The sequence below is a fragment of the Chelonia mydas genome, chromosome 4 (genome assembly GCF_015237465.2).
Source record: "Chelonia mydas isolate rCheMyd1 chromosome 4, rCheMyd1.pri.v2, whole genome shotgun sequence".
NCBI classification, from domain to species: domain Eukaryota; kingdom Metazoa; phylum Chordata; order Testudines; family Cheloniidae; genus Chelonia; species Chelonia mydas.
The window spans coordinates 9,260,627-9,283,116 of NC_057852.1; the positions used below are offsets into that span (position 1 = coordinate 9,260,627).

General features: G+C 44.0%; 1 long non-coding RNA gene across 1 annotated transcript; it reads left to right on the forward strand.

Annotated features, from left to right (window-relative positions):
- The first annotated feature begins 1,097 nt into the window (after window positions 1-1,097).
- LOC122465491 lies at window positions 1,098-21,999 on the forward strand. The gene is made up of 3 exons (XR_006290392.1): window positions 1,098-1,206; window positions 10,421-10,431; window positions 21,988-21,999. It is a non-coding gene; the product is annotated as an uncharacterized LOC122465491 (long non-coding RNA).
- The last annotated feature ends 491 nt before the right edge of the window (window positions 22,000-22,490 follow it).

Below are 22,490 nucleotides of genomic sequence, written 5' to 3' on the forward strand. Positions count from 1 at the left end.
TTTGAATTTTTTGCCTAAAAACCAAAACATTTTTGCTGAAAAAAAATATTTATTTTAGTTGCTCTCATGGGAAGCTACAGTCCCTGCCTCAAAGACCTGAGCCCAATTCACCAAGGTACTTAAAGATGTACATCATTTAAGGGACATGTGTATGTTCCTCATCACGTACTTAAAGTCGAACACGTGCCTGAAGTAATTTTCAGAACTGGGCTCCATACAGGTAACTCAGGACAGCTACTGACATTCCTGCTAGTGTTCTGGGAAAAGCTTTTCCCACACTGCTGGCTTCAACTCTGACACTGATCGGTCTGAAGTGCGCTTAAAAAAACAGCCAAAATGCCAAAAGAAAAGATTCTGTGTCTCAGTGGAATAATGCTCCTGGCTCTCCAGCACAGGTCCCTTGCTGCTCCAAGTAAGTGAAAGGCAAAAAGCGGGGGAGAGGTAGCTAATTATACTGGCCCATCACTAGAACTCAGTTGTTTTGCCTCCTCTGCAGCTGAATTGCAGCCTCATACAGCAGAACTAGGGCATTAGACTTGCTTCGTTAAGAGTCACATTGGACTTCTGCTGCACATCACTGTTAAAACACAATTCATTCATGCAACTATAAGAACATAGGAATGGCCATACTGGGCCAGGCCAATCGTCCATCTAGCCTAGTGTCCTGTCTTCTGACAGTGGCTGGTGCCAAATGCTTCAGAGGGCATGAACAGAACAATCATCAAGTGACCCATCCCCTGTCTAATCCCAGCTGCAGCAAAGAAGGGCAATCCTGCCATGACTGGGTTTTATTATTAAACCCAGACAGCTTCTAGCACTCAGAGGGTTAGCCAACTCAGAGCATGGGGCTGAATCCCTGACCATCTTTGGCTAATAGCAATTCATGGAGGACAGATCCATCAACTTACCCAGTTCTTTTTTGAATCCAGTTATACTTTTGGTCTTCACAACATCCCCTGGCAATGAGTTCCACAGGTTGACTGTGTGTTGTGTGATGAAGTACTTCCTTATATTTGGTTTAAGCCTGCTGCCTATTCATTTAAGTGGGTGACCCCTGGTTCTTCTGTTGTGTGAAGTGGTAAATATTTCCCTGGTCGCTTTCTCCGCACTATTGATGATTTTAGACCTCTATCATATACCCCCTTAGTCATCTCTTTTCTAAATTGAACAGTCCAAGTCTTTTAAATCTCTCCTTATATGGAAGTGGTCCCGGGCCCTTGAGCGCTTTTGCTGCCTTTCTCTGCACCTATTACAATTCTAATATATCTTTGAGATGGGGTGACCAGATGTGCATACAGTATTCCAGGTGTGGGCGTATCATGGATGGATACAGTGGCCTTATGATATTTTCTGTCTTATTATCTATTCCTTCCCTAATGCTTCTGAACATTGTTAGCTTTTATGACTGCCATTGCACATTGAACAGATGTTTTCAGAGATGATGCCAACATCTTTTTGAGTGGTAGCTGCTAATTTAGACCCCATCGTTTTGCATATATAGCTGGGGTTAATTTCTTCCCTGTGAGCATTACTTTGTACTTATCAACATTGTATTCATCTGCCCTTTTATTGTCCAATTACTCATGTTGCATTGCATCTTCATGTGTGCGTATCCCTGCTGGAATCAACAAGACCGCTCAAGGAATAAAGCACTAATCTTAGGAAGGGAGGCACAATCTCACCCTACAGATATAAGTGTAGATCATCAGACACGGCATTTTAAATATACGAAGTTCTTTCCACCTTCTCAATGTATCATACTTTGGTAGTCCAGGACCCAGGCACTGCACTGAATGACTGTAACACCGCCAGCTGGTAAAAATAGAAGTCTGTGGGGCTCCACCAGCTTACACCAGCGAGGATCTGGCCCAATGTCTCTAAGCTGCTCAAACTGCAATGTGAAAGTTCTGAAACCCTCGGCCACTCAGAAGTTACTATTTTAAGTGTTTTCCTTCCTATGCTCCCCTATGGACAAGTCACGCCAATTAAGCAGTATCATAAGCCTTACTCTCAACACTGGAACCAAAGCTGATTTCAGCTAGTGTTGAGAATCCCAATAGTTTGGTTAGCTTTGAAAGATTGTAGTAATTTGCATCTCACCACTTCTGTTCCCACCCTGAAGTAGAAGTGCTGAAATACTGTGAGAAGTGGTAGTCTGGCTGGAAGAAGGAAGTAGCAGACCTTTTTTGTGAAAACAACATATCCAGGCCAATTTTGCAGGCTTGCAGGGTTCACATACTCCAGATAAAGATCAGCGACATGCCCACACTTACTGCTGCTTGTGTAAACTAAAGGCAGTCAGGGGCACATTGGGCTGGCTTGCAGAAGCCATGTGAGTTGATATTTTTTCCTGTAAGCCACCATCAGATATTCCAGAACCATTAAAAAAAATGAAGGACCAGCTCCTCAGCTGGGGTAAATTGGAGTTGCATTGATTTCAGTGTCTCCCCACCCCCAGTTTCTCCACCCCAGCCCCTCGCTCCAAGGACCGCCCCCCCTGCTCTGCTGTGCCCCAATTTTGCCACCTCCAGCCCCCTCACTGTGGGGACTGACCCCAGCCATACCCCACTGTGCCCCAATTGTGCAGGTGTCAGCTCCTTCCAGCTCTGCAGGCAGCAGGTGAGTCCTGGGGGATGGGGGAGTGAGCATGGGGCGAGGTGGGGCAGGGGAGGAAGAGGCGGGGTAAGGGCAGGGTCCCGGAGGAAGAGGCGGGAGAGGGGTGTTTGATTTTCGGGGATTAGAATGTTGGCAACCGTACTCTCAACCAAATCAGTCTGGTGAATTTGATACAAATTCACCAAATGTTTTGGTCAACCCAAATCTGCATGTTTGGGCAAAAAGAAAGTTAATCTGAAAAAAACATCACCCAGCTTTCTAAATATTATTTTTAGTTATAACCATAATATGCTTTTTGCAATGTTCCTCTGACAGGGTGCTACTCACCAGTTGTCTGGCGCCTCCTCCTGGTCACTCTGGGCATTAGCTCGAGGCCAACACCCCTTCCCGGAGTTGCACACTATTACACCCTCTCTCTCTCTCAGGTCTGCTGCTCCTTCCTCATCGCAGGAGCCACAGCATCTTGTTCGTGACTCAGCCCTCTGGCGCGGTCATTCAGTGATTCCCTCTTCCAGGGGTACAGTCCTTTAATTCTCTGTCACTCTCACAATGACCCAGGTAGGGGGAGGAGAAAAGCCTCTTTGCAAGTCCTGAAACATGTCATGTTTGGCCACAACAAAAATATTTCAAAACACTCACAGAATGAGATGCTGTTTTATTAAGCCAAAAGGGAAAAAATAATTATCAAAGGAATCAGGCTGCCAACACTTATCACTTCATCTCCCTGATTTTCAGGAAATGACGAGGGCTCATTTATTGGAAGTTTGAGCTGAATTCAGAATCTTTCTCCGCCTTATTGATGTTTTGCCTTTAGAATGGGAACGAGGATTCTCTGCGTTACTGATAAATGCTAAATGCACAATTTCAACCCAATGAGACATTGTTAATGAGTCTTCATGTTAACCCCTTGACAATCTTCAAGATCTTTATCGATATCCTTCTGTGCTGCTCCCAGGTCTGGATGAATTCCAGGAGCTCTCAGATGTATTTAGCATAGCTGTCACGCTTCTGGATGTCTAGGTATCTCTTTTTCAGATATATTATTGCTGTTTAAATTCATGTATACATGCAGAGTCGTTTCATTAATATTTGGACAATCGTGGGTATAATCTAGTTAAATGCGCAGTCCATGCTAAACCTGTAATAAAGCAGAGCACTGCAGAAACATTGTATGGGCAAAAAAATAAATAAAATAAAAATCAACAGGGGGATGAACTACAAATATACTTTTCCCCCACCCACAATACGTTTTAAGAGTCTTAAGTACATGAAGTGCTGCAATCATTCGTGTTATGCCTTGTATGCCTTGCCAGCTTATATTCTGTACGGCTGCGAACTCTATTAACTTTGTACTGTATTCGGTGGCTCTGATTATATCTATAAGATTCTAGGATTGTCAATGTGTGTGTCATTCTGATGCCTAGAATGTCTGTTGTGTCGATGTGAAGCGATGGAAAAAGCTACAAGCATTTTTGAGAGCTCTTTTTGTTCAGAAGATCATCAGGTTCAATCATCACTGGGACTGGCAGACTTGTAGCTTCCAATTCTTAAGTTCTCAGCCATTTTCAGCTTTTAAAAACAAAACAAAACACAACTTTACAAGTTAGTCCATGCTCTCACACGAGTGTTTCATCAACTGGTGTTATATATGATCAAGTGCAGTAGACTTATCATCCAGTTCTGGAGAAATGCGTGATATTTAGTGAACACTTGGTGCTTTTGGTGTTTGCAAGAGCTCTGCTTTATTCAGTGTCTGGTTCCAACAGCATCACAGTGCCCCTTCCAGACTCTCTGGCTGGGAAGCTCAGCCCTTAAAGGCGTAGCCACTACTACCACAAAATGTGTTTCCTTTGCACTAGGTCTCATTCTGTGAGGCAAAGTTGTAAAAAGCAACCCTACAAAACAAAGCGTTGAGAGACAAGAGTCCATCATGGGACAGATCCTCAGATGCATAGCTTCACTTATTTCATTGGAACTACATTAATTTCCAGCAGCTGAAGATCTGGCCCATTGACTGAGTGGAGCTATGACAGTTTGCACTAGCAAAAGATCTTCCTCCATTTTTACTGTCTGAGTATTTTAACTTGAGGTGGGGAATAAACAGTAGCAGAACAATGGGAGCTGCTGGTGCTGAGATCTTTGGAAAAATCTGCCTACCTCATTTAAATGCCTGAAGAGAGCAGAGTTGAATATCCGGCCCTAGTTCTAGGTGCTGAGTAGAGCTGATAGCTGGCATCTTTTCTAACATTTTTCCCCCGTCACAATTTTTGAGGTTGATGAATTGGCAGACATCCCACTGAGACTGTTAGATTTCAGTGAAGAGCCGATGGAACCCACACAGCTCCCTGGCACCTGGGGATTCCAGCATGTGTGGCCAAGGGAAGCCCAGCAGAGTTGCCCCAGAGCCAGGCCTCCATTTCCTTTCATGGAGAACATTAACATTTTGATTTACCTTCCCAATCGGAATAAAACCAGATTGGGAACTGTTGGAATTACCTATCTCCACCCGCAGTAGAAATAGAGAGACTGGAGCCCATGGGCTAGTTCAAGGCCTAAGGTCTGAATCAAAGTCAGCAGACACCAGGCTATGAACAAAAGTCAGACCCTGTCGCAAGCAGATGCTTGCTTACAAGTTCACTGTCTGGGACATAAACGTGGCAAAGCCACGGTGAGCATTGCTAAAACGCAGGCACTCCTAAGAAATACTAGGTACTGGATATTCAGATAAACACATTCCAGAAAGCTAGTACGGGTACATCCCAACATAGAGTTATGGCATAAACACAATCCTGGGAGGTGGTACAGGAACACACCGAGCCCGAGTAAGACAAGGACGGCAGGACAGGACAGGGTGATGGATGAAGATGTTTTGTTCAAACCAGCAGGTACAGGGTGTAGGGTCAGTAATGAACTATGTCAGGAGAGTAATACACAACTTGTTTGTATCAATGTGTAAAAGAGAAGTCATAGGAGGGCAGTGCTGTGAGTAGAATTCATTTCTTAATGGTACCGGTACGGCACCCCGGCTATAAACATCTTACTGGTACGGAGTACCGGCTATAAATATCTTACTGGTACGGCATACCGGACCACCCTACTTGCACCATGGTAGGAGGGCCACCTTTGTCCAGCCTATGGGGCAGCAGAAAATCCTGCTGCTGACTGAGTTGGGTCCATTCTCATGGCCATACATGTGTGAGTGTTCCTGTAGAGACTATCCGGCACTAATACTGTGCTTCGTTGGCAATAAACCTGGCCGAGTGCCTTCACCGTTGAACTGAATTTGTGGTCTTTCTGGATAGTGCTATCGAGGTCTGCTGGGCCAGCTTCTGCTCAGAACCGGGGTGGCACACGGAGAGAACACCCACCCACACCAACTGACACCCCCCTCAACCCCCCGCTCCAGCGCAGAGCCTTTTGGAAAGTCTCTGTCCCAATGCGTTTTTGTTTCTTCATAAGCTGCCATGCTGGTTGTTGAGTTTAGTGTGTGCCTGCTTGGTGGTGTTGGTGGCTTGTGACTGTCAGGATCCGTGGGTCTAGAACCTGGGGTTGTGAGGTTGTGGAGACCGACGCCTCCACGTTCCCCATTGGGGAGCCAAGTGGAGCAGCATCCAACAACTACTGGAGAGTTAGGCACTGTGGGAAGTACCACCTAAAGAGGCCAGAGCAACAGAATCCTGTGGCCACCTGACTGGAGCACACCAACTACATAAACTAGGAAGTTGCCCCAAGGAGCCTCATGAGCAATAATGCAGTCTCTGGCTTGCTACTGTTTCAACCTCATCTTTTGCCCTGTCTTGCTCCTGACTCTAACTCTGGCCTGGCTTTACCTTGGTACTCATTTCCTGACTTGGCTTGGTAACTAGACTCTACTCCTTCCTTTGAACCCCACCCAGCAGACAATACTGGCCCAGCTGCCTACATCCCAGACATTACAGCGATATACAGAAGTCAGACTAACTGATCTGACGGTCCTTTCTGGCCTTAAACTCTTACTCCTCTTTGTCCTTGGAAAATTTCTTGGTCTCTCGGACAGAGGACAGTCAGAAAGAACATAATTTTCGCTGAACAACAGGGGTTAACCAAGGAGTGCTTTCACTTGCCCCTTGCCCCTTCTTCTTTCAGATCTGTTTTTCTAAAGACTTCTGTTGCCAATTTTGAGGTTGGCATCGGGGTCAACTAAAATAATTAGGATCAGGCGGCATCCAAACATCCTTGTTGCTAAGCCAAGATGAGGCACAATCAAAGGGGGTGAAAAGAACAAACCAGCTTCCACCAGGACTGCTGTGCATGCAGCTCTAGATAGAAGCACATAATTACCAGATTCAAAAGAAGATTACGAGCCACTAAACACCATCCATAGCTTATTACACTGAGTGATGGATGCCCCTCACTGCCTTTGAACAGCGCTACATAAAAAGTGCTCCTTTATAGATCTGTGATTCAACGAGGCAGCTAGATCAGGAGGTTAATGAACTTCTTGCTGAGGGAAGATGATTCCAAAGCACGATACCTGCAATTTGAGTTATTTTCCTCTTTGTCTGTGGTTTTGTAAATTCATATATCAAAGTAACCACGGGAGAAATGCTATGTACTTTTTATTATTATTAAACCCAGGGGAATTGAATTGATTTAAGCTTCCTTGAACATATTCACTGATCACATTGATGCACTAGTTCCCCAGTCAGGAAGAGAACCAGGTTCATCTAAACGTAAGCCCTATGTGCAAATTATAAATAAATACAACATAAAGAGCTCCAGCATGTCTTTGAGAGCTTGGAATGAGATCTAGGAGCCCGAGGTTCAAATGTAAAAGTATAATTTTGCAGGTCAAGGAAAAAATTTGAAGCGCAACTAGCAAAAGACAAAAAAAAAAGGTTAATTATTGTAAGTACATCAGCAGCAGGAAGGCTGCCAAACAAACAATCAGTGGGGGCCATGGATGATCAAGGTGCCACAGGAGCACTCAGGGAAGAAAAGGCTATTGCAGAGAAGCTAAATTAATTCTTTGCATTGGTCTTCACTGCAGAGGAAGTCAGCGAGATCCCCACACCTCAGCCATTCTTTTTAGGTGAGAAATCTGAGGAACTGTCCCAGCTTGAGGTGTCAGTAGAGGTAGTTTTGAAACAAACTGATAAATTAAACAGGTCATCAGGGCAAATGGTATTCACCCAAGGCTTCTGAAGGAACTCAGATATGAAATTGCAGCACTAACTATGGAATGTAACCTATTGCTTAAATCATCTTCTCTAGCAGATGACTGGAGGATAGCCAATGTAAAACCAATTGTTTTTTTAAAGGCCCCAGAGGTGAACCTGGAAATTACAAGCCTGTAAGCCTAACTTGAGTACCAGGCAAATAGGATGGAATTTATACTAAAGAACAGAATTATCAGACACACAGATGAACACAATATGTTAGAGAACAGTCAACAGCTTTTGGATAGGGAAATCATGCCTCACCAATCCATTCGAATTCTTTGAGGGGGGGAATAAACATTGATGAAGGTGATCCAGTGGATATAGTGTTCTTGGACTTTCAGAAAGCTTTTGACAAGGTCCCTCACCAAAGGCTCTTAAGCAAAGTAAGCAGTCATGGGATAAGAGGGAAGTTTCCTCTCATAGATCAGTAACTGGCTAGAGGACAGGCAACAAATGGTAGGAATAAATGGTCAGTTTTCACACTGGAGAGAGGTAATTCAGCACATTTATAAATGATCTGGAAAAAGGGGTAAACAGTGAGGTAGCAAAGTTTGCAAATACTAAATTACTCAAGATAGTTAAGTTCAAAGCCGACTGTGAAGAGTTAAAAGGGATCTCACAAAACTGGATGACTGAGCAACAAAATGGCAGATGAAATTCAATGTTGATAAATGCAAAGTAATGCACATTGGAAAACATAATCCCAACTGTACATTCAAAATGATGGGGTCTAAATTAGCTGTTACCACTCAGGAAAGATCTTAGAGTCATTGTGGATAGTTCTCTGAAAATATTTGCTTAACGTGCAGCAGCAGTCAAAAAAGCAAACAGAATGTTAGGAACCATTGGCAAAAGGATAGATAAGTCAGAAAATGTCATTGTCAGCGTTCCCTCCCCACTCTGAACTCTGGGGTACAGATGTGGGGACCCGCATGAAAGACCCCCTAAGCTTATTTCTACTAGCTTAGGGTAAAACTTCCCCAAGGCACAAACTCTTTGCCCTTGGAGGGTACGCTGCCACCACCAAGTGATTTAACAAAGTATCAGAGAAAGGACCACTTGGAGTTCCTATTCCCCCAAAATATCCCCCCAAGCCCCTACACCCCCTTTTCTGGGGAGGCTTGAGAATAATATCCTAACCAATTGGTTACAAAGTGATCACAGACCCAAACCCCTGGGTCTTAGGACAATAGAGAAATCAGTCAGACTCTTGAAAGAAACAGAACTTTATTACAAAGAAAAATGGTAAAAGAAGCACCTCTGTAAAATTAGAAGGCAAGCTAATCTCACAGGGCAATCAGATTTAAAACACAGAGGATTTCCCTCTCGGCAAAAAACTTTAAAGTTACAAAAAGAAAACCAGGAATACACCTTCCTCTCAGCACAGAGAAAATCATAAGCCAAAACAAAAGTAAACTAACGCATTTCCTTGCTAGTACTAATTTGAATGGAGTTGGATTGCTTGCTTTCTTGATCTCTCTCCGGCAAGCACACAGAACAGACAGACAAAACCTTTCCCCCCTCCCCAGATTTGAAAATATCTTGTCCCCTTATTGGTCCTTTCGGTCAGGTGCCAGCCAGGTTACCTGAGCTTCTTAACCCTTTACAGGTAAAAGGATTTTGTGCCTCTGGCCAGGAGGGATTTTATAGTACTGTATACAGGAAGGTTGTTACCCTTCCCTTTATATATATGACAGTCATAATGCCATAATGTAAATCCATGGTGCACCCACATCTTGAATAATGCATATAATCCTGGTCACCCCATCTCAAAAGAGATAGCAGAATTGGAAAAAGTACAGAGAAGGGCAACAAAAATAATTAGGTATCGGGGGTAGCCGTGTTAGTCTGTATCCACAAAAACAACAAGGAGTCTGGTGGCACCTTAAAGACTAACAGATTTATTTTTTCAGATGCATCTGAAAAAATAATTAGGGTTATGGAATAGTTTCCATAAGAGAGGTTAAAAGGACTGGGTGTCAGCTTAGCAAAGAGACAATTAAGTGGGAGGAGAATGGATGGAGGTCTGTAAAATCATGGTGTGGAGAAAGTGAATTAGGAAGTGTTATTACCACTTCACAAAACACAAGAACCAGAGGGTCACCCGATGAAATTAATAGTCAGCAGGTTTAAAACAAACAGAAGAAAGTACTTCTTCACCAACGCACAGTCGAGCTGTGGAACTCGTTGCCAAGGGATGTTGTGAAGGCCAGAAGTATGAGTGGGTTCAAAAAAGAACTAGGTAAATTCATGGCAGATAGCTCCATCAATGGCTATTAGCCAAGATGGTCAGGGACACAACCCCATGCTCTGGGTGTTCCTAGGTCTCTGACTGCCAGAAGTAGGGAGTGGACAACAGGGGAAGGATCACACAGTTGCCCTGTTCTGTTCATTCCCTCTGAAGAATCAGGCACTGACCTCTGTTGGAAGACAGGATACTGGGCTAGATGGACCATTGGACCTAATATGGCTGTTCAGACGTTGTTCTACTCCTAGGTCTGACTTGCTGTTTGACCCTTGGTGAATCACTTCACTTTTATGTGCCTCAGTTTCCCCTCCTGTTCTTCGTTTGTTTTGTCTGCAAGTCATTGTGTCAGGAAGAGTTTCATACCTTGTCTACAGAACCTAGACGTAGGGCCTGAATCTTGGCTACTGCCTTTAGAGGGCTAATAATAATGGCTGTTACTGGCCCACGTTGGGACCGATATATCACTGCTCTGCTCCAGAAGGAGGAATTCTACACCCCTGGAGCAACCTGTTACTCAGAGAGCAATGCTGCTGCTATACCCTTATACCCACGCTATACCCATGCAACCTGGCTAACCGCCTCCAGTGAGTGGTGCAGGCTTGTGAGGGCAGCTCCCTCCAGCCATTCCACTCTGTCCCCTTTGGAGTGGCAATCAGGTGCTCATCGTGTAAAGTCTCTGTGCTCAGGTGAGTACAAGCACGGTTGTAACCAGCTCCTAGTTAGTCCCTGAGCAGGGGACACCTGCATAGCAGGCACCCGCAGTCTAGCTCACCGAGCACTGGACACAGAAATAATTTAGGGCCAGATCTTCCCACCCTTACTTATATTTAGTATCACTTCTCTCCATGACTGGTCCCATTGACTTCAATAGGCTTACCTGTGCGGCAAAGTGCTTCATGAGTAAGGGGATCAGGATCTGGTCCTTAACAGTGAATAGTCCTAAAGCTGTAGGTCTCCCAGGATACACCCCTCTCTCTGACCCCAATCTCTGCTGAAAGGTAGAGTGAAATAGGATAACTTCATCATTTATGAATTAAGTGGTCTAGAAGGACCTATCTCTGTCTCTGTCTCCCTCTGGTGGCTGGACCATGGATGGAGTTTTAGGACTCTTCTTGCTGATAGAGGTGGTCTTTTAGCTCAATCAGTAGAGGCACCTGCTGCTAGATCCGCAGCTCCAGAGTAATTTTCCTGCAAACAACTGGAAGGACTGGACTTAGATCTACAAATTTATCTTAATGGGGCAGATGGGATGTGAAACTGTTTATTTTTTCAGTATTTGAAGGTGACCCAGGCCTTGAGGTCCTAGAAAGCATGGGCTCAAGGCAGCCCATCTCAGGAGAACAGTAAAAAAAAAAAAAAAAGATGGAGGGCATTTGGTTCCAGCCTGAGGCTGGCTGTCATAAGACAGATGTTAATAGGAAAATGATGAAACAAAGGACAATGCAAGTTATGTTCAGGCTGCATCAGGGTGACTGCATGGGGAATGGGGGAATGAAGAGATGGTATAATTTAACGGTGCATATTAATCAGTGGATACACATGAAGAAAACTAGGATATTCTGTGGAAAACATTAATTGTTTAGAAATTAATCTGTTCCACAAACTGCGTGCATCCTTGTCAATTATGATCTGTTATTTGTAGAAGTCGCAAGAGAGCTTGGTGCCCCATTGTGCTGGGTGTTGTATACACAGGAAGCAAGAGTCAATTTCTGTCAGAAAAACTTACCATCCAAATAGACAAGACAAAGTGGAGGACAGGAAACAGAAGGACAGAGAGGCAAAGTGACTTACCCAAGGCAAAATAATTAATTCTTTTGAATTATGAAGTACCATGCAGAAGGCTCAGTCAGAATCATGTCATCTTTTGTTTGTACAGGGCCAAAGTCTCTGCCTCAAAGAGCTCAAGATCTAAGGCAGGGCTGGGCCGTTTTCATTTGGTCCTTGAGCTCCCGCTAGGGAGCCGGGTCTGGGGCTTGACCCACTCCAGCGCTTCAGCCGAGGAGCAGGGTCAGTGGCTGCTCCACGCGACTCCTGGAAGCAGCCGCATGGCCCTGCTCTGGCTCCTATGCATAGGAGCAGCCAGGGGGCATTACGCTGAATGCTTCCCCTGCCCGAAGCACCGCCCCCACAGCTCCCATCAGCCAGGAACCACAGCCAATGGGAGCTGCAGGGGCTGTGCCTGCGGAAGGGGCAGCATGCAGAGCAGTCTGGCCATACCTCTGCTTAGGAGCCGGAGAGGGCACGGGAGCCACTTTAGGTAAGCGCTGCCCAGAGCCTGCACCCCTGAGCCTCTCCCCTTGCCTCAACCTCTGCCCCAGCCCTGATCCCCCTCCCGCCCTCCAACCCCTCAGTCCCAGCCCAGAGCCCCTCCTGCAGCCCAAACCTCTCATTCCCAGCCCCACCCAGAGCCCGCACTCCCAGCCGGAGCCCTCACCCCCCCACACCCCAAACCCCTGCCCCAGCCCTGATCCCCATCCTTCCCTCCAAATCCCTCGATCCCAGCCTCCTGAACCCCAAACTCCTCATCCGCTGCCCCACCCCAGAGCCTGCACCCCGGTCAGAGCCTTTGACATGCACAGATGATTGATACTGCTGTGGGCACGACTTGCCTTTATGCAGCAACTGCAGAATTCCCTCTCTTTAAAAAGGGGGAAATGCAGCTGAAAAAAGGAAGTGTCCAGTTCTTAATGGCACCCAGTGTATGTAATACTAATGGGGACTCTTACGATTACAAACACAGTTAAATGCATTCCCATAAAAGGGTCACCTGCTGCGGTTCAGGATATATAGCAATCAAGGGAATCTAGTCTCTAATTTGATTATGTGTAAAGATCTGCTCCATCCAGGGCTGAACTGGGTAGGCCATTAGGGAGCCTGCTGCACATCCCAGCTTCTTGTCCTAAGCAGCTGGAGTCCCAGCACAGGTTACAGCAGCCAAGAGGCTACTTTAACTTACACCATCTGGTAATGATCCCCAGACACCGTCCAATTACCTGGCAATTGGCAGATTGCAATGAGGCTCTGGATATGCTCCTGCCAGCCTCCCTCCCACCCCCTATTATATTTCGGTTGGCGGGGGGGTTGCCTTTGCAATGCCTTATTATACATGCCAGCATCAGTCAATCAGTTGCACAAAGGTTAAGGTAGATGAGCTGACCACTTAGTGATGGAGTACAGGATGGTCATCACCAGTAAGAGCATCTCTGCTCCTGAGTGCACCTTAAGCTGGTTTGTAAAATGCCATTTATAATTTCAGAGAAAAATGGATTAACAGTGTTTAGAATGGGGTCATCAGCTGCCTTGGAAAATGTACCTTAACCTTTGATAAGTGACATTTACTGGCCTGAGTGAGGGCTAAAGGTGGCTGGCCTTATTAACCTGCACCACGGTGTGGAAGATGTGACTGATCCCTAAAGAGCCTAGGGAAATTATATTTGTTTACCCAAACAAGAAGGTTGCACAGAAATTAACCACTGTTTTTTTCTAAGAGTTGTGTGGAGATTGATAAAGCCCATCAAAAGCAACAGAAAGATTTCCATTGGGCTTTGGACCAGGTCCTCAGCCAAAGTTAGTGGCCAACATCCTCAAACTCAGGTGCCTAAAGTTGGATACACTAATATTCAGAGTTTCTGAGCTCCCACAAGTCCCCTTGACTTTAGTGGGAGTTCAAGGTGCTCTGAGAATCAGGCACTTGATTTCAGTGCCTAAGTTTAGGTTTGGCAGTGAAACAGTATCCCAGACACCTTGCCTCCAATACGTGACCCAGACCACTGTGGCATAGAGCTATATCTCAAGGAAAGGAAGAATGCTACACTGCATCTCCACCAGCTGGAAAGTCACCTTTGTGGTGTTTAGATGTTGCTTGTAATTATTAGAATTGGGAGCGCTGGCTGCTGGGAGTCTGAAAGGACAGGAAACAGGAAGAAGGGGGGAGGAGTTGAAGAGGCTGAGGGAGAGCTACTGAGGGTGCAGCAGCAGCTTGGAAAAGAGGTTTCCACTTTAAAAAATAAAGTCCTGTTGAAGTTTGTTAGTACCTTGCCTGGCCACTACAACAACTTTGCAGAGGGGAATCACTGGGTGCTTTGCTAAGACAGTTTCCTGTTCCCTTTGGGCTATTTACTGAGCTTTAGAAGTCTGATGTTTGCACACATACACACACACCCAACCCTCACACACACACACCCCTCACATATTTCTGACAAGCTGAGAAAATATTACTGAAATACAGCTTGATGAACTTTTATGTAATTAATGATGCTGAAAGTGGATACTTCAAAGAAGTCACAAACTTGTTGAGCTCATGGTGGAATATCATTAAGAGACTAAATCTTGGGTCTTCATTTCAAATGAGCCATAGAGAATAAATCTTACCTTTTCTTTCCTCACTGTATCAGCTAATTCTCTCCGCCTTCAAGGATTGGGAAAGCCAGTCAATAAGTGACATCAGGTATCTTTAATTTGACACCAGGGTATCAATTATATCACGCTTACTGACTGGCCACCCCCATTCTTGCTCTCATTATCTGGAAACGTTTTAAGGGCATGTTATCCTAGGCACTTAGTTGTGTTTGGTGACCAAGCACTCATTATAAATTTCTGGGGCATGTCATATGGGCACCCCAAATCTCCTCTAATGCAAGACTTTGGCTAAATGTGGCTTGAGTTGACTACAAAACAGAGGGCAAAGGTCAGAACCTTAGGTGGTCATTCTCATGGAATCCAGAAGACCATGGAAATCCTCATCCAAAACGAAGTTTAATTTAACTCAACTCCTCTGCAAGCAAAAAGCCCAAGACAGTCCTGGAGTGGATTTTATCCATGGGGAATGTAGCAAGTTGGCTAAAGCCAACCCTTTAAAGGCCTACTGCTGGCATCTAGTCTAGTAAGGCCGTCTACGTTTGGGCTAGGAGGTGAAGTCAAAAACAAAATTAAAAAAAAGTTTCGGATTCCAAGTTAGACCAGTGTCAGTCTTTGCTTATGACTCCAAAATGTTGCCAAGGGGAAAAAAATCTTTCCCATTTACAGCGACTGTGGCCAGATTCTGCCACCCACTCTGTGTGGTGTCTTTCTTGATAGCCCTATTGATTTCAATGGAACAGAACAGACTCCCCAGTGTCACTGTGTTTATAAGAGTTGAGGAGCCGTTCTTATGAGTCCACCTGTAGAGTTTGGAATTACTCAGCATGAGGACAGCAGGATCTTGCTCTAAATTTGCATTTTTGTTAATCATGGGATTTCCTGAGCAGAAAAACTGGCAGAATAGAGACAAAGGGCAAACCAAACAGACTTACTTTTGCAGAGTGAGAACTTCTTCATAGCAACTCTTATGCTCTCCTCAGAGGGAGAGTCACATGAATATAGAGACGAGCTCTCTGGAGACAGAGAGAGTTGAAGAGAGCTGCAATTTGAAAGGAGGAGAGAGAGGTGTATTACTTTTGACTGAGAAAATGCCAGGTAAATAGAATTTCCATAACAAAGCAAAGTGGTTGAAAGACTTATTTTTTTCAAGTCAAGAAAGTGTGAATCTTTGTAGAAGAGGTACAAGGAATATATCTAAGCAGAAACCCAGTGCTAAGCTAGCAACAAGATTACAGAAGAGCACAAGCTACATAGAAGAGAAAGGCAGGGAGAGAAAAAAACACACACGCACACCCCTGAATACTGACAATTATACAGAGGGACACACATTGTGCTCAGATGCACATGGGCATTTGGGGGCTGTGCGGACTTTGCAGCAAACGTCCAAAGACAGATTAAGGCTTTTCATTCCCACAGGAGAAGTACACATTTGGGAAGATCATCTTGAAAAACTGAGTATCATTGTGGCCCTTACTGCCAGTAGTAAATAACTTCAGTTAAAGAAGCAGAGCCCTTTCTATTTATTGCTGGGTTCAGAACGGCCCGAGGATTAGCAGGCACAGCAGATCTTTCATGTGCTTCAGAAGCAAGATATAAAGTATCTTGAAGGTCACCCTTTCGTTCAGGCTGTCAGGTATGAGTGGATGGAAGGAAAAGTTGCTCAGATGTTACTGAGATGCCCAGTTGACACTATAGGCAATAGAGACCATATCATCCTCAGTACCACTTTCTCAGCTGGTGAGAATCAGCATCACACCCTGACTTTCTGGTGGGAATGGAGATATAGTTTGGGATTTGTCTGGGAAAGTTTTAAAGAACCACTCATTAAACTATTGTTCATTTGTGTTTATAATTTTTCTTTCACTTCCCAATAGATCTAACAGGCCAGAACCTCAGCTGATGTAAATCATAGAGTCACAGGGTTAAAAGGGACCACGAGGGTCATCAAGTCTAACCCCCAGCCAAGATGCAGGGCTTGTTGTGTCTAAACCATCCAAGACAGATGGGAAAGCTCCATTTAAATTAATGGAGCTTCACCCATTTCCAACAGCTGAGGACCTGGTCCAGTACCCTGTTTAAACTTAGTTCTGATCCATCCACTAGTAGGAGAGCTGCAACCTTAGGAAAATACCAGATACTCTGCTACTCCCTTTCTCCTTTTGGAAACAGCAACAGATCCAGGCTACGAGGTCAGGGTGCGATCACAGGGGTTCAAGTGGGCATGTGTCGGTATTGTCCCGCCTGCCTACACTGAAGGGAAACAGGTGCAGTCCTCAGCACGGAGGAATGGGATGTGCATGACAGAGGGATCACACACACACACACACACGCACACGCACGCACACGCCAAACTGTAGGTTTGCCAGCTTTGACGTGACCCTTTAAAGGCTGCTTTCCCACTGTAAACATTAATCAATATTCTGAATCGATTTGCAGGCAACTTTGTTTATATCCCAAACCCAGGGCCAGATGCTCAGCTGGTGGAAACAGGCGTCAGTGGGACACTGCTGAATTACTAGCTAAGGAACTGGTCAATCAGCCACATGCTTCTTGGGGCAGGGACTATCTTTTTGTTCTGTGTTTTTGCAGAACCTCGCAAAACTGGGTGCTGGTCCATGGCTGGAGCTCAGACACTTTGGTATGGGAGTATGGGCTGGATGCTACACTGGTGTAGCTCAGCATAGCTCCATTGCAATCAATTACACCAGCTGAAGATCTGTCATAAAGATCATGTTTTCACACAAGAATCCCTAGACGTAATACAGAGAACATATATGAGGCACAACCAGAAGGGACTCGAAAACGCTGCCTTCAGAGGTGATACAGGATAATCTCCCACTGGGAGTTTTGGTTTCACAGGACTGCAGGATCTGCTCTTAAAAATATTTTAAGATTTTCCATGAGGCATCAGCGAATCTTACGTATATGAACTCACTGTGACAGCCTAACAAGGGAATATTAGGACTACTAAATTAACTAATCTACTGCCTTTAGTTAAGGAGATCACTAAAAGCAATGATCAAATAGATTCCTGTCTCATGCCCGTGAACAATGGAGATTCACTGACAGCCTTCATTTTACTTGGACTGTTAAAAGGATTAACAATACTATGGCATAAATAACACTTGACTAAATAAGGCTCAAGAGAGAGCACATAGACAAGAAACAATGGTCTTGTGGTTAAGGTGTTGGACTGGGACTCAGAAAACTGGGGGTTCAATTATCAGTTCTGCCACAGGCTCAGTCTGTGACCTTGGTCAAGTCACTTCGGCTCTGTACTTCAGTTCCCCAGCTGTGAAAAGGGGATAAGACAACACTCCTGCAATTCATGAAAAGAAGATAAAAATCCACTGATGACAGAGGGGAATATAAATACATAGAGGCAGATAGTCAAGGCCAGGTGTAAATCACAATAAATCAGCTGGTGTAAATCGCCATAATTCTATTGACTTCAATGAAGTTATGCCAGTTTACACTACCTGAGACCCTCAGAGGCTGTTTTGGTCACGTCTATTATCTCACTTCCCAATGAAACGCAGGTTTCAGAAAGGATTCTGAAATACCATATAGCATGTTGTTCAAAATGGTTATGAGTTACATCAACCTTTTGTACTGTCTCTCTCTTCTGAAATGCATCAGAAATGTCAATTAGTATCTGGTTAGAGTCAGCAGGGACCCTTACAGCAGCCAGAATGAAAAACATCCCTCACCCAGGAAAACAATGAGAGCCAAAGGGTGCCAGATATTATCTCAAAGCTGACCTACAAGAAACGTGACCCGTAGTTGCAGAGACATGCTGCATACAGCTCCGGAGACTGCAAACTACATGCTTGATATATACAGACTGGAAATGTCATAGTGCTGGCATGAGGAGAGCCTAGCAAATGAATAAGGCAAAATGACAAAAGCAACTTTGTTCTTCTTTCAGTGTAAAACAGCACTCAAGAGAAAGGGTTAAATTCCTTTGTATTTCAAGCTCTCAAGTCCCAAATTCCGCCCCCATCCAACACCTTATAGTAAAGGCTGTTCATGTGTATGAATGTGTATGAATGCAACCAATCATAGAAGATTGAAGAAGTCACCAATTAAGGCAATGTTACCATCCAGACTAGCTAACTGTGAGGCACCAGGCTCCTAAAATAATCAGGGGGTCAGTTTTAGATCCCATTGTTCCACTAAGGATGTGAGAATTTGGCCCGGCTTTAAAGCTGCATTCTCATAACCTTAACTCTGTCCCTTGCATCTGTGCATTATAGTATGATCTTCAACTCCATGATCAGAGACTAGTTCTCAAATACAAGTGCAGCATATTTTTCTACAATCTCCTGCTAAAACTTGTCTGCAAACGTATCCAAAAAGTCATACGAAAACTGTGTACACTCAACATTTCATTTTCTAATTATGTGACCGAATATTCAAAACATAGGCTACTAACTCCATATTAGGCACTTCAATAAATAGCTACTTGACTTTAATGAGAGCTGTGAGGCTCAGTACCCTTAAAAAAAGCCACTTTTTATTTTTTTTAGTTTTGCATTTTAATTGTGTACCTGTTTGCTACACACTGTTAAATAAAAACAATAAAGTGAGTCTTCTACCAGGCTCTAAACATGGTTAGACCCGGCTAAATAATATATCAAGTGATTTTGCAAAAACAGATTTTCAAAAGAGTTCATGTTTCATTTAGTTACCTAAATTTGTAAACTTCTGTAAGAAGTGAGCACGCATACTAAAAGTAGAAGTGAATAGTTGTGCCTTCCCCAAAGCACTTCTAAATGTAAGTGCCTGGTACTGTGGAAAGCATATCCTCTATGTTCTCCTTTAAAGCAGTGATTGGGAACTGGATACTGTGACATTTCAGAAACTGCTGTTGATCTGGGATGGGGTAATAGAAACTGCCAAGCAGAAGTAATCAGGTATACTAATCTATAAAGATTCTAATTATATTGCTAGACATAATTTACTTACATTCATGCAGATCCAGAGAGCTAATGGAATGAAAATTCCCTGGGAAAAAAAAAAGTCAAGAAGGATCCGTTTCAATTAGCTGCCGATCAGTAGCTACAGGAAATGCTAATGACATATCATGGAGGGGACGGGGAAGGTGAAAAAATTCAGCCTTGAGAAGTGTGGGAAATAGTATAGCTGGTGGAACTGGAGAAAGAGGGTCATGGTTTCATGAGAGACCTAATTTAGCATGACACCAGGGCTCAGCAATGCAAGCTGAGACCGAGGCCGCTTGCGGTCAATACAATACTGACCTTCTCATCGTGCTCATTGCAGATCTCTTACCTACCAGTGTGCCTGCCTGTTGCATCATTTATAGCTAATGGAACAGACTTTACTTACCTGACACACCAAAAAAAAAAAAAAAAAAAGCGCATCGGAAAAGGGGTGGCTCTTTCATCCCATTTCTCCAGCTGCTATAAAGCAAGGACTGAGCCATAGGCCAGTAGGGGCTTGGAGAGCTGCGGGCCATGAACGAAGAGCTCTTTGTGTTGTTCCCCTTCTACTGCTGTCTCCATGTTGATCAGCATAGAAAGGAGTCAAACTGAGTCCCATACAAGCCTGCTTGGCAATAAACATTGGTGGGACAGGTAATTTTGTAGTGATAATCAAGATGGCCCATTTAGACAGTTGACAAGAAGGTGTGAGGACACTTAACTTAGGGAAATAGATTCAATATGTGTAAAAATACAAACTTTTTTTCTCCTGCTGATAATAGCTCATCTTAATTAATTAGCCTCTTACAGTTTGTATGGCAACTTCCACCTGCTCTGTATATCTTCTTACTATATGTTCCATTCTATACATCTGATGAAGTGGGCTTTAGCCCACAAAAGCTTATGTGCTAATAAATTTGTTAGTCTCTAAGGTGCCACAAGTCCTCCTGTTCTATCTAGTGGATACAGACTAACACAGCTGCTACTCTGAAACCTTTCTCCCTAAAGTAGCTACAGATATAAGGGCAGTGTCCTGGGCCTTCCCCCTTTTACTGCAACTTCCCGCTCCTTTTATATTGGAAGGGGGAGAGGGGGCTCATCCTGTAGTCAGGGCAAGTCACCCTGTTACATACAGAGGGATTATAAAATGCTGGTATTGTAACCGAAGATCTTCTCTCCCATGTGCAAGAGGGTAGAATAAATAGTTGAAGTAAATGTGATTTGTACATGACTCCGTACTCTGGAATGGGATGACTTGGAATCACTCAAACAGTGATCCCCAGAAAAATGATGAATCTTAGATAATTTTTTGACTGTTATCTCTTTATTACGGCAGTGTGTACAGGCCCCAGCTGAGATTGGGACCCAGTTGTGCTAAGTGCTGTATATACATGTAGCAAGAGACAGTTCTCATCTAGAAGAATTTACAAGCGGAACATATGCAACAGACAAAGGTTGGGAGAATGAAAGTGCTGTTGACCCCATTTTACAGACGAGGGACTGAGACACAAAGGTATTAAATGATTTGCCCGAGGTCACACAGGCAGTCTGTGGCAGAGTCAGGAATTAAACTCCTGTCCCCTGAGTTCCAGCCAGTGCCTTATCCACAAAACCATCCTTCCTGTTTGCATAAATGCAGTTGCCACCCAATTAGCCATATGGTTAGACAGGGCCAGATTTTAAAAAAATAATAATACATTGCCAAAACTAAGCACTCAAAAAAAAAAATCACTAGTCAGGTCCATAAAGTCAACTTGAAAATTATGTGATTTAAAAATAATCAATACTGGCTTCTTTTTATTTGCTGTCTAGCATTTGAGTCTTGAGGCGTCAATTTTTCAAGCTTCTCCCCACAGCCAGGAGGGCTAGAACATTATTATTGTTAAATGAAAGCTGAGATGCTCACATAATCACCTGATTCTAGGAGCTGGGCCTTTAAGAGAAACACCAAATATCATAAGACTTGCAATAAAATCAAGAGCGCTGGAAACACTCGAAGAGCTCCGTACCCAGTAACACCCATTTTAGACACCTAAGAGGCCAAATTTTCAAAAAGATCTTTGGATAGTTTGGCCATTTGACTTAGGTGCCTGATTAGGAGCTGAGGCCCAGAGCTAGGCACCTAAATACCTTTGAGGATCTGGGTCAGAGCTCTTTCACATATCTGGTCTGAACTGTGAGTGCTGAGAGCTTCAGGAAATCAGGCCTTCAGTATTTAAAAAGAACCAGTTGCGTCCAACTTTGGTGTCATGGTAAGGAGCCGAGACCTGATCTACTTTCATTGTTTAGCAGGGGGAAGGATACTGACCTCTTCGGTAAAGCACTGTGATGTACTGATGAAAACTGCTATCTAAGAGTGAGGTATTACTCATGAGAGTAATTTCGGGATGTTAGTGTTATTTTCACAGGTAAATAGCCTGACTAATTACAAAGTTTCAAACCACTTTTCTAGCAAACATCCCAGGACTCTGCCTTGTGTTTCTGGATGACTGCCTCCCAGATTGTCTAGTGAAATATTCCATATTATCCTATTAGCTAGTGGCTTACTCAGAACAAAGCTGTAATATGCCTAAATTCAATACCCAGCAGCCACAGCCAGAATAAACTTTCTTTAAACAAGTAATCATGTTTTAAAAGGCCCCTGAGCAAACCTCTTATTTCATCTGGACTGTGGCCCAGACTGCTAAGTGTTCCCTAGATTTAGGTTAGTATTTTGCCTGGCAGCCATAAAAACACATCAACGCTGAGATTTACAAAGGGGTCTATGGGACTTAGGTGCTCAGACCCCCACTGAAATCCCAGTCCAAAATATTGGCTTAGCAACCTGAGCTTCCAGTGATTTCCCTGTGCTGTGACATGTTTTGTGCAATTCTAGTAATTACACCGGAATTTGGACTGTTCAGAATCGAACAGCATTTCAGGACAAGATTTGTCTCCATTCTCCACAGGGCAAGTGGAAGTGTCCCACTGAAACTGATGGAATTTATGCAGAAATATCAAGATGGTAATACATCCCTGCATTAGGAAATGTGCTATCCAGCAAAAGAGAATCATTACTATGTCTCTGAAAGCATTTTGAAAGATTCCCTGGATGTTAAGTGAAGCTATTAACGTCTGCATATG